Source organism: Theropithecus gelada, chromosome 1 (genome assembly GCF_003255815.1).
Source record: "Theropithecus gelada isolate Dixy chromosome 1, Tgel_1.0, whole genome shotgun sequence".
NCBI classification, from domain to species: Eukaryota; Metazoa; Chordata; class Mammalia; order Primates; family Cercopithecidae; genus Theropithecus; species Theropithecus gelada.
In genome coordinates, this window is record NC_037668.1 from 202,102,405 (window position 1) to 202,114,848 (window position 12,444).

The 12,444-nt window shown below is 39.5% G+C and overlaps 1 protein-coding gene across 1 annotated transcript in view; it reads left to right on the forward strand.

Moving 5' to 3' along the window:
• Positions 1 to 12,444, forward strand: part of RGS5 (regulator of G protein signaling 5) — a 174,546-nt gene that overhangs the window by 80,499 nt on the left and 81,603 nt on the right. The window lies entirely within an intron of this gene.

A 12,444-nucleotide genomic window follows, 5' to 3' on the forward strand; every position in this document is an offset into this window, starting at 1 on the left:
AGCCCTTTTTTTTTTTTTTTTTTGTTTTTTTTTTTTTTTTTTTTTTTGACACGGTCTCAATCTGCCGCCCAGGCTGAAGTGCAGTGGCGCGATCTCAGCTCACTGCCACCTCCGCCTCCTGGTTTCAAGTGATTCTCCTGCCTCAGCCTCCCAAGTAGCTGGGATTACAGGTGCGTGCCACCGTGCCTGGTTAATTTTTGTAGAGACAGGGTCTTGCCATGTTGCCCAGACTGGTCTTGAACTCCTCAGCTCAAGCAATTTGTCCATGTGACACCACGCCCAGCTAGTTTTTGTATTTTTAGTAGAGACGGAGTTTCACCATGTTGTCCAGGATGGTCTCGATCTCTTGACCTCGTGAGCCACCCTCTGGGCATCCCAAAGTGCTGGGATTACAGGCGTGAGCCACTGCCCCCGGCCCATTGGCCATTTTTATATCATTCTTTGTAGAGAGTCTGTTCAAGGGTTTTGCCTATTATATTACTGGTTTGTAGGAGGTATTTATATATTCTTTATAGATCCATATAGGTTATACAATTTTCTAACTGTAAAGGAAAGCCATCAGAAGGTTCAGAACAAGGCAAAGCCAGTAGTTTAGTTATGCAGAATTTGCACTGTGCAATTTTAGGGGCTGCCATTCACATTTATAGTCATCATAGGTATGTATATTTGTTACAGTTTTCCTTGATATAACAGTATATTCTGAAGAAGAAATAATTTTTTTTCTACTTTGCTCAGAAACACCACTTAAGGTAATGGTGGGCCACTGCCATAGATCTTGATAAGGATTATTTTGTCATTTGTATGGATAATTAACTGTGAGGAGGCAAGGAGAAGAGGTCATCCAAGCAGAAGGTTGAAAGTGTCAATGAGGTGTTTTGGGAAATTTTGTTGTACTTTTTGCTTTTGACTGAATAAGGTATGAGAAGAAAGAGGCAATTTAAAGTAGTAGCTATTCAATTTATAAACAAAATTTAGAAGAAATATGAGGGGCCCCAATTATGCTGGATTGGAAGATGAAACTTTTTCACATCTCGTATCTCTCTAACTGATGTAATATTCTCAAAGTAAGAAATAGCCTCAGAATCTAGATCAAATCAAGGGCAAGACTATAAACCTTTTGTTAAAATCCTTGAAAAGATTTATGGCTATGCTTGCTAGACTCTCTCAGGTTGGCAAAAAAGCTCCTGAGAATTTTAAAGGCATTATCCTTACACGATGTCTAAAGTGGAGAGAAACCTGTCCGAAAAATGAATTGTTGGAATGGATTTTGTCTTGTAAAATGAACTATAACCTGGTAGATAATAGAACCCCCACAAAGTTTTAAGAACATTAAACTAAAAACATTAAACTAAAAACATCAGAGATACTACAAAATCAAAGAGACTTCTTGGCTTCTAACTTTCCACAGGCTGAAAGTTTGCTGAGAGAGCTACTCAGCTGCCAACACAGCCATTGCTTATGAAAAAAGATGTTCCAGAGGGTAGAACCAAGACCCGGAGCAAGAAAGACCCAGATAGGGAAAAACAAGAGATGAGAAGAACCATGGGTTAGGGAACTATTAATACTTTCAGGGATTAGAACTGGGCCCTAATCGAGAAATAGTCCCTACTGTGGAAGGTGAAATTAGCAACATGTCCATGGCTGGAGGTAAGAATTGCTACAGACCAGTTCTTCCATGAGTTTCTTGTCCTTCACCTTTTGAATGGGAGTGTTTGTAGCCAATATCCTACTACTTTTTCAACATTACATATTGTAGGTATTGAAGGAGATGATGTCATTTTTGTTCAGAGGTATCTAGATTAAGAGGAGTGGTATCAAAGATGTGCTTGAGAAACTACATCCAAAGTGCCTCATCAGTATCTGGACCAGATTTATATGATGAGATCAAGAATTTTAAGCCTGATGCTCTGATTGAATGAGAATGTAGAGGGAATATGAATTACTCTGGCCTGAATTGGCTGTGGTAGATTGTTTTCAAAGATGGTTGCAACAACTCCGCATATTCTGCATGCCCCTCCTCCTATTTGGAGGCAGAATTTGTACCCCTGTCCTGAATCTGGGATGTCTCTGTGACTCGTTTTGATCAACAAAATGTGGCAGAAGTGATGGTGTACAATTTCTGAAGCCTGGCACGGTGATATCTTGTATCTTCTACCGCCAATCTTTTTGAACAGTTTCCTGAGGTTTCCTAGGATGAAAGAAAACACAGAGAGAAAGTCTGAGCCATTAGCCAGAGCCAACTGACAGACTTGGGAGTGGGGGCATCTTGGGGCTCACAGCTCAGCCAACCCTCCAGGTGAAGGCAGCCCAGACAAAACCAGCCAATTCATAGAAGTGTGAAAAGATAATAGATTGTTATTGTTTTAGGCCACTAAGCTTTTGTGTGTTTTATTACACAATAATAGATAACGAAAGCAGAGATTGACTTCGTTATAAAAAATCTTTCATCAAAGAAAACTGGTTCGATGGCTTTACAAACAAATTCTATTATCTTTATGGAGGAATAAAACCATTCCATATGAATACTCCCCAAGACAAAAGAGGAAGGAGCACTTAAAGTCTAGTTTTATGAGATCAGCAAGACTGTGATGTAAATAATAAACAAGTACATTTCTTATAAGAAAAAAAAAGCATTAGTTCACTATTCCTCATAATTATAGGTACAAATATCCCTAAGAAAATATTGAAAAATTGAATCAGGCAATATATAAAATGGAAAATATTTCAGTACCAAGTGGATTGTATTCTAAGAATGGAAGATTTTTCCAGGGGAAAAAATATAATCATCTCAATAGATGTGTAAAAATTTGAAAATCCAGTGCCCACTGATGATTAAGAAGTACTAAGAAAAATAGAAATAGAAAGAAATTTTCTCTGGTAAAGAACATCTATAAAAATTCTACAGCTAATAGAATGCATTCTCTCTAAAATCAAAAACAAGGAAAGGATATGTGATTTTATCTCTTCTATTCAGCATTGTGTTTGAAGTCCTAGCCAGCAGTAGGTCAAGAATCAGAAACAAAGGTTCAGGGACTGGAAATGAGTAAGTTCTGATTGTCAGGCCTCTGAGCCCAAGCTAAGCCATCATATCCCCTGTGACCTGCACTGTATACATCTAGATGGCCTGAAGCAACTGAAGATCCACAAAAGGAGTGAAAATAGCCAGTTCCTGCCTTAACTGATGACATTCCACCATTGTGATCTGTTCCTGCCCCACCCTAACTGATCAATTGACTTTGTGAAAATATACTGTCCCTGCCCTTGCGATAATGTACGTTGTGATATTCCCCTGCCCTTGTGAATGTACTTTGTACGATACACCCTCCCCAACCTTGAGAAGGTACTTTGTAATATCCTCCCCTGCCTTTAAGAAGGTACTTTGTGTCTCTACTAAGAAATACAAAAAATAGCCGGGCGAGGTGGCGGGCGCCTGTAGTCCCAGCTACTCGGGAGGCTGAGGCTGGAGAATGGCGTGAACCCGGGAGGCGGAGCTTGCAGTGAGCTGAGATCCGGCCACTGCACTCCAGCCTGGGCTACAGAGCGAGACTCCGTCTCAAAAAAAAAAAAAAAAAAAAGAAGGTACTTTGTAATATTCTCCCCGCCCTTGAGAATGTACTTTGTAAGATCCACCCCCTGCCCACAAAAACTGCTCCTAACTCCACCGCCTATCCCAAACGTGTAAGAACTAATGATAATCCCACCACCCTTTGCTGACTCTCTTTTTGGACTCAGCCCACCTGCACCCAGGTGATTAAAAAGTTTTATTGCTCACACAAAGCCTGTTTGTTGGTCTCTTAACACGGATGCATGTGACACTGATTATTGATTTAAATATTTATTTTAAAATAATGTGTCTGTTTAGATTGAAATTTCCAAAGAATCCTACTCCCACTGGAAATTTTTAAAGCAAAGGAATAGCCTGCTCAATGAATGGGAAAGCTATTTGGGAAAGTTTAATGAGGAACAGGATGCTTACATCATTTTAAAACGTCTCCTATTACAGATCACATTAATTACAAAGAGAAAAATGGGAAAACCCCATAGATCTCATTTTAATCAGGTGGTCAAAGTAATGTCATCAATGACTAGACACACAATGACACAAAGTTAATGTCATTAATCATGTACCTCCTGATATGATGCACAGAGAAGAAAAAATATCACTGAAGTAGTGCTCCTGTTCAAGATTCATAATTAAATCTAACCATGGAGAAATATTTTTTAAAAATCCAAATTAAAGGAAATCCTAAAAATTGACCTTTGGTCTCCAAAAATGTCAGCATCATAAAGGTTGAGGAATTAGAGTCACGACAATAATGAAATTGATTTTGGATTGGATCTTGAATAAGAGGAAAAAAATGATACAGAAGACATAAAATTTGAACATAGGCTGAATGGTAAATAATATTATTCTCTTGATGTTAAATTTTCTAAATTTGATCAATATACAATGGTTTTAAAAGAGATACTCTGTTTTTTTTAAATTTTGGTCTATACTATCCTTCATACTGGAAAAATCATTCTTATTTTCTCCGTCTATGCATTTTCTGCTTATCTTCAAATTCCTTGTAGAATTATCTCTTCTCTGAAACCTGTTCTGATGACCCTAGCCCACATGCACATCTCCCTCTGCAGAATTCTTACAATATTTAATGTATGTAACACACCATTATATTGATTGATAAGTTAATGAAATAGAAGGCACATCATATTAACAGATTGAAGAGACAGGGTTCTGTACCTGGGCGTGTCTTCTGTTTAATAACATTCATTTCTACCTGTTACTTGACTCCCTTTCCTCCTTGAGACATTTCCTCCTTGAGAGATTTCCTAATCTCTGAAGAAGCAATCTACACTAATATATATGCAAACTTCAAACCACAGCCAATATTTCACCCAGACTTACTGTGTATATAACTACATCTCCTACAAAAAGTTTATACTTATCTTTAAGAGTGCGGTGAACAGAATGCCAGAAATGTATCAGATATACATTATTTGCTTCAGAAGGCACAGGAAACTCATTGACTATGAACAATGAATGAAGAGACACTAAGGTTGTGTGTCTCTGCTCATCACAAATAAGCAATTCAGAAAATTGCTTCTACTTTAAATGGACAATTGACCAATCTTCATCCCATAGCCTTCTAGCAAAAAAACTCTCAAAGAATTAGAGTGCTATATCAAGTATAAGCAATCACTTAGTTCAGTGCCCATCCTTCCCCACCCCCGCCATCTTAAAATTTCACAAGAAAACAAAACAAAGCAATGGAGTGCTAATAAAAGTAAATTAATCACCCAAGGGTATACAATTAGAGGGAAAAAATGTCTCTATAGTCCAGGTCTCATAACTTCTGGGTTTTTTTGGTTTATTTTCTTTGCATATCAGCCTCTCCGATTTTACTCTTAAATACAGAAACTACATTATTTGGGTTCTAGCAACTACTGTAGTAGTGGGAGTACTTTACTTCTGCACATATAGTGATAACAAGGAAAGGTGAAAGGCCTGCTATTTCCCAATTGTTTTGAATGAAGTAACAATTTTAACCCTGAAGATAAGAACGTGTCCTATTTAGCCTTTTTTTTTTTTTTTTTTTTAATTTTTACCACTTGTTTCTTCCAGGGCACCAGATAAAGGAGGACTAATAAGCATAAATGGTCCCGGGGACTCTAGGACAAGGGCTTGGACAAAAGGCAACAGCACCAAATAAGTTCAGTTTATTCTCCATCACACAAAACATTCCTTCAGGCTTACTCTAGCCTTGTGCATACCACTGGACTAAAAATAGACCCAATGTTTATTCCTGGAACATTGTTTAGTTTACTATTGTTAAATTCTCCAGGCAAAGTGTTTTTCCTAGGAGATTACTTCTGGGGATCACAAAAGCTAAGGTTCTCCTGGGTTACTCCCCCAAAACATACTGCTCTCCGAGTCCCTCCTAACATAAACACAAACTCTTGTCTTTTTCCAATACACAAATTTAACCAGCCAACTGTCATTTCCATGCCTCTGTTTTCTTGCCTGTAAAATGGGAATAATAACTGCTCTGATTATTTCATGGGTTTTGTGCAGCTCTAAGTACATAAATGTGTGCAAATGCACAGGATTATTATAGTTGTCAGAGTCTGCTAAGAGGTAATTTTTTTCATTTTTTAATTGTAATTTAATATTGAAAAGATAAAAATGTGGGAAAAGTTTCTTTAAATGTTATCTTTGTACTTTTAGCCTGTCCCTCTGGTCTCCCACAGCTTCTGACATTTATGCAGTTTCTCTCACTCCACCTCCACTCTGCTGTATTGGCCAGAGAAAGGAGACTGACTTGACTTTGCCAGACAAACAAATGTCAATCACTTGTGCAAAGTGCATTGAAAGTCTACTGTTGCCATCTTATAATCAATAATGGGAAAAGTGACTACAAATGGAATTGAATTTTTTGTAATGTGTCTTTATGGATTTTTTTTAAAAGGACATCTGATTAACATATCCTGTTGTGCCTCTTATGTGGCATATAGAAACTTGTTACAAATAATCAGCTAACTGTCTTAAGAGGACCCTATTCTAATTAGTCAATGTATTATGCACTTCTTTTTATATAAATCCAATATGCTATGAGCTCCCGAAGGTTAATGATCAAGTATTGTAAATCTTTTAGCCTTTACAGAGTTAATTAATGGTAAAAGTAATTTAGTGGCAGAATAGTATCACTGAATGAATTGTCATCAGATACTGAACTTTAGACTGCTTTTAAAAGTAGTACGAGAAAGGCATGAGTTGACACAGCCTTCATTGATAGTCAGGTATGGCCAAGGTGTGGGTAGAGTCAATGAAGATGAAACTGAGTTAAGCAAATCAGCCTATGTGTACTAAATCCACCAAAAGCTTAGTATCTTACAACTAAGGTAACCACCCAGAGACAAAGTAAGAATAGTTCCTCTTGATGTTGTTAGCATTATCACTATAACATTTTTTCTCTTTTTGGCCTGGCTAATAGGGGAGAAAATAGGATTTAAACAAATATTGACTGTATACTTACTATGTTCCCTGCTCTCCTTCAAAGTTCACAAAAATCTTATGAGGTAGAAAGGGAAATTATGGTTATGTTAATATGAAATGCAAAGATCTCTTTTCCATGTCTTCAACCCAGGTCTTTTGACTCCCAGATCAAAATTTTGAATTTTTTCTCTAATTATAAACATCTTCTCTCTCAATGCTTTTGATTAAGAAATGTCATCAATTCACAATCAATGGTGAAAGCCATGAGTTTGATGGAGTATTATGACCTTAGTTTACAGAGGAATAAATCAAGTAAAAAGAGATGAAGAGAGGCTTGTTTCTAATCAGCCAACAATTAGATATAAAATCCAGGTTTATTTTATTTATATCATTCATTCATGTAGCTATTAATTTGGTGAATATTTGTTAATGACCTACTATGAATCAGGTATCTGGAAGATGCTGGGAATCTAGAAATGAATAAAAGGAATGGAAAGCTCTGCCCTTAAGGAACCCAAATGTTAGTGGGAGGAATTAGACAATAAAGTAGGAAGGACATAAGGAGAATATCGTGTATGTGTTGAAATTTTAATTAGAACCATAGGAAAAGTCTCATTGAAAAGACAATATTTGAGTAAAAGTCTGAAGGAGGTGAGAGAGACAGCCATGTAGCTGTCTGAGGAGAGCATTCCAGGGAGATGGAACTGCAAGGGCAAATGCCCTGAATTACAGCAAAGAAACTAGTGTGGTGAGGACAGAGTGAGAGGAAGGGGAGTAGAAGACAGAGTCAGAGAGGTAGCAGTCATTGGACCTAGGGATGGAGGGAACATATGTCAGTCTTGAGACCTTGAATGTTATTACTCCAACTTTGCCTGATGATATGGTTTGGCTGTGTGTCCCCACCCACATCTCATCTTGAATTGTAATAATCCCCACTTGTCAAGGGCAGGACCAGGTGGAGGTAATTGGATCACAGGGGAGGTTTCTCCCATGCTGTTCTCATGATAATGAGTAAGTCTGAAGAGATCTGGTGGTTCTATAAAAGTCTGGCATTCTCTCTCCTGCCGCCCTGTGAAGAGATGCCTTCCACCATGATTGTAAGTTTCGTGAGGCCTCCCCAGCGATATGGAACTGTGTGTCAATTAAACCTCTTTCCTTTATATATTACCCAGTCTTGGGCACTTTTGTATAGTGGCGTGAGAATGGACTAATATGGTAAATTGGTATCCATAGAATGGGGCGCTGCTGTAAAGATACTAACAAATTTGGACGCGACTTTGGAACTGGGTAACAGGCAGAGGTTGGAACGATTTGGAGGGCTCAGAAGAAGACAGAAAGATGTGGGAAAACTGAAAGTTCCTAGAAACTTGTTGAATGATTTTGACCAAAATACTGATGGTAATATGGACAATAAGGTCCAGGCTGAGGTGGTCTCAGATAGAGATGAGGAACTTCTTGGGAATGGGGGCAAAGGTGGCTCTTGCTATGCTTTAGCAAAGAGACTGATGGCATTTCGCCCTTGCCCTAGAGATCTGTGGAACTTTGAACTTGAAACAGATGATTTAGGGTAGCTGGTGGAAGAAATTTCAAAGTGGCAAAGCATTGAAGAGGAAGCAGAGGAGGAAAGTTTGGAAAATTTGCAGCCGGACGATGCAATGGAAAAGAAAAACCCATTATCTGAGGAGAAATTCAAGCCTGCTGCGGAAATTTACATAAGTAAACAGGAGCCAAATGTTAATCATCAAGACAATGGGGAAAATGTCTCCAGGGCATGCCAGAGATTTTCACGGCAGCCCCTCCCATCACAGGCCCAGAGCCCTAGGAGGGAAAAATCGTGTCCTGGGCTGGGTCCAGGGCCCCCTTGCTGTGTGCAGCCTTGGGACTTGGTGCCCTGCATACCAGCCACTCTAACCACACCACAGCTAAAAGGGGTCAGAGTACAGCTCAGTCCATTGCTTCAGAGGGTGAAAGCTCCAAGCCCTGGCCGCTTCCATGTAATGTTGGGCCTGTGGATGCACAGAAGTCAAGAACTGAGGTTTGGGAACCTCCACCTAAATTTCAAAGCATGGGTGGAAATGCCTGGATGTACAGACAGAAGTCTGCTGCAGGGACAGAGCCATCATGGAGAACCTCTGCTATGGCAGTGAGGATGGGAAATGCAGGGTTGCAGACCCCGCAGAGAGTCCCCACGGGGGCACTGCCTATTAGAGCTGTGAGAAGAGAGCCACCATCCTCAAGACCCCAGACCCCTGAATGGTAGATCCACCAATAGCTTGCACTGTGCACCTAGAAAAGCCACAGGCACTTAGTGCCCCCTGTGAAAGCAACCTGGAATAGGGCTATGCCCTGCATGGCCACAGGGGTGGAGCTGCCCAAGGTTGTGGGAGCTCACCTCTTGCATCAGTGTGACCTGGATGTGAGACATGCAGTCAAAGGAGATCGTTTTGGAATTTTAAGTTTTAATGACTGCCCTATTGGATTTTGGACTTACATGGGGGCTGTAGCCTCTTTGTTTCAGCCTATTTCTCCCATTTGGAGTGGGAACATTTACCCAGTGCCTTTACCCCCATTGTATCTTGGAATAAACTAACTTGCTTTTGATTTTACAGGCTCATAAGTGGAAGGGACTTGCCTTGTCTCGGATGAGACTTTGAACTCGGACATTTGAGTAAATGCTAGAATGAGTTAAGATTTTGGGGGACTGTTGGAAGGGCATGATTGTGTTTTGAAATGTGAGGACATGAGATTTGGGAGGGGCGGGGGTGGAATGATATGGTTTGGCTATGTGTCCCCATCCAAGTTTCACCTTGAATTGTAATAATCCCCATGTTTTAAGGATGGTACCAGGTAGAGGTAATTGAATCATGGGGGTGGTTTCCTCCATGCTGTTCTCACGATAATGAATAAGTCTCACAAGATCTGATGGTTGTATAAGCATTTGGTATTCCCTGCCTCGCACTCATTCTCTCTCCTGCCACCCTGTGAAGCAGTGCCTTGTGCCACGACTATAAGTTTCCTGATGCCTCCCCAACCATGCGGAACTGTGAGTCAATTAAACCTCTTTTCTTTATAAATTACTCACTCTTGTGTATTTCTTCACAGAAGCATGAGAACAGCAAATACACCTTATATTCAGCAAGATGGAAAGCCATCAGGAAGTTTTGAGCAAAGATGTGACCATACAGTGACTTAGCTCTTCCCATAACATGATCACTCTGATGGGTGTGTTAAGAATAGACTAAAAAAGACAAGTGTGTAGGAATGGCAAACATTTAAGAGGCTAAATCATTAACTCAAATGAAAGATGGTGATATCTTGGGCCATGCTATCAAGCATTGGAGGTTGTGAGAGTATTTTTTTCTAATTGTCACTTAGGGCTATCACTCCTCTTACTTTGTTATATCACTTTTAAAAATGCCCAACATTTAGAATGATAATCCTTAAAAACTCAAGTGGATGAGAAATGCAAAACAACTTTTGGTCTTTAAGGGTACTTATGGAGTAAAGAAGTTATGCACAGATAAAAATAAAATGCTAATTACTTGAAACACTTTTTTCCTACTGGATATAATAGCAATCATCTCCAAAGACTCACACATCATATAAAACTTAGCCCTATTTGTAATCATGCTTCTATTGTTGATTAGAAAAAATGATTCTCTAGTTAGTTCTTCTTTGTACCCATAGTTGGCATTTGCTTTATGAACAAAGTCAAGTTCTGGAACATTCTTTGGTTAATATATTGAGCATCCTTATTAGGGTGGTGGTGCATCTCAAAAACCACAACAGATTTATGGAACAGGTTTGTTTTTCAGAGGTCTTGATCCCAATCCCAACGTGCCCCTTTTTGGAGACTAGAGACTCTAGCATCAGTTGAGCTGTGCTTCCTCCTCAAAGGTGTGGGCTACAGGTCCAAGGGGCCACTCATTCAAACTTTTAAGTTTAACTCCAACCAGATACCTTATTCCCCCAACTCTAGAGGTGGTAGCTGCTTCCTGCAGTTTCTACCCTAGTGATAATTTTGTGTTTACTTTTTTGCTTTTAAATGTACCCAGTGAACAATTTTTATACCTAATTGATAGTTTTTCATATTGAATCCTTTCTGTTAAAATTACTTGTGATTTTGTCCTCTGGCCAGGCATGGTGGCTCATGCCTGTAATACCAGCACTTTGGGAGGCCAAGGCAGGTGGATCACCTGAGGTCGAGAGTTCAAGATCAGCCTGACCAACATGGAGAAACCCCATCTCTACGAAAAATACAAAATTAGCCGGGCGTAGTGGTGCACGCCTGTAATCCCAGCTACTCGGGAGGCTGAGGCAGGAGAATCGTTTGAACCCGGGAGGCGGAGGTTGCAGTGAGCCGAGATTGTGCCATTGCACTCCATCCTGGTCAACAAGAGCAAAACTCCGTATCAAAAAAAAAAATTACTTGTGATTTTGACCTTCTGACTGAATTGAATCAGAAATTGGAATCAATATTGTCTCAGGACATAGTCCTTTGAAGATGGAATTTTGGCATTGGTTTGGTAATTCCTTGGACTTGAATTCAGTGCTGAGATTCTGACCTTGGGAAATGAGATGCTGGTAATTTATGAAATTCAGTGTCATCATAGTAAAATTATTATTTGTGATTGATTGGACTGGTGTGTCTAGTGCAGCAAGTGCCTCAGGGTACCAAGTGTCTCATACACTTAACTCTATGGCAGTTACTTAGTAATAAGTTCTGCAAGGACTATGATATGTGTGTGGAGGGGGTGGGTAGGGGATGTGGGTGGGTGTTTTCAAGCAGTTCAAGAGAATGACAAACTCAGATGTTTAAACACTAAGCTTGAATCATGGTGAGAGAGCCCTAAAAAAGTCTCTAATTTTGTAGCCAGAGGGTCCATATTTTCAAAAACCAAACACAAGATTTAATTCTATAGGTTGCAGAAGTGTCATAGCCTCCCCAAGTTTCTCATGTGAAACTTTGAGCCCCCATGGATCCATTGGGAAGTAATGGATCCATGAGGATGGGTAAATCTGGATGGACTCAGCTATCTCAGATATTGAAACCTGACTCACTGTGACTCTTCCTTGATAGTGGGAACAGTCTTCCCTTTTGTATCTGAGGAAGCTAGTCTTCTCTTGCTTGAAGAAATTTTAATAACCTTAATTAGATGCTCATTATCCTCAAAACCCACCCCAATGGAAACTATGAAACATAGAGGAAAAAAACATAGGGGAAACACTTCATTATTTTGATCGAGGCAAGGATATTTTGAACAAGACCCCAAAGCATAGGCAACAAAAGTAAGAATAGACAAATGGGATTTCATCAAACTAAAAAGCTTCTGCACAGCAAAGAAAGCAATCAACAGAGTGAACAGACAACCTATAGAATGGGAGAAAATATTTACAAACTATGTATCTGATAAGGGCTTAGTATCCAGAATATATAAGAAACTCAAAAA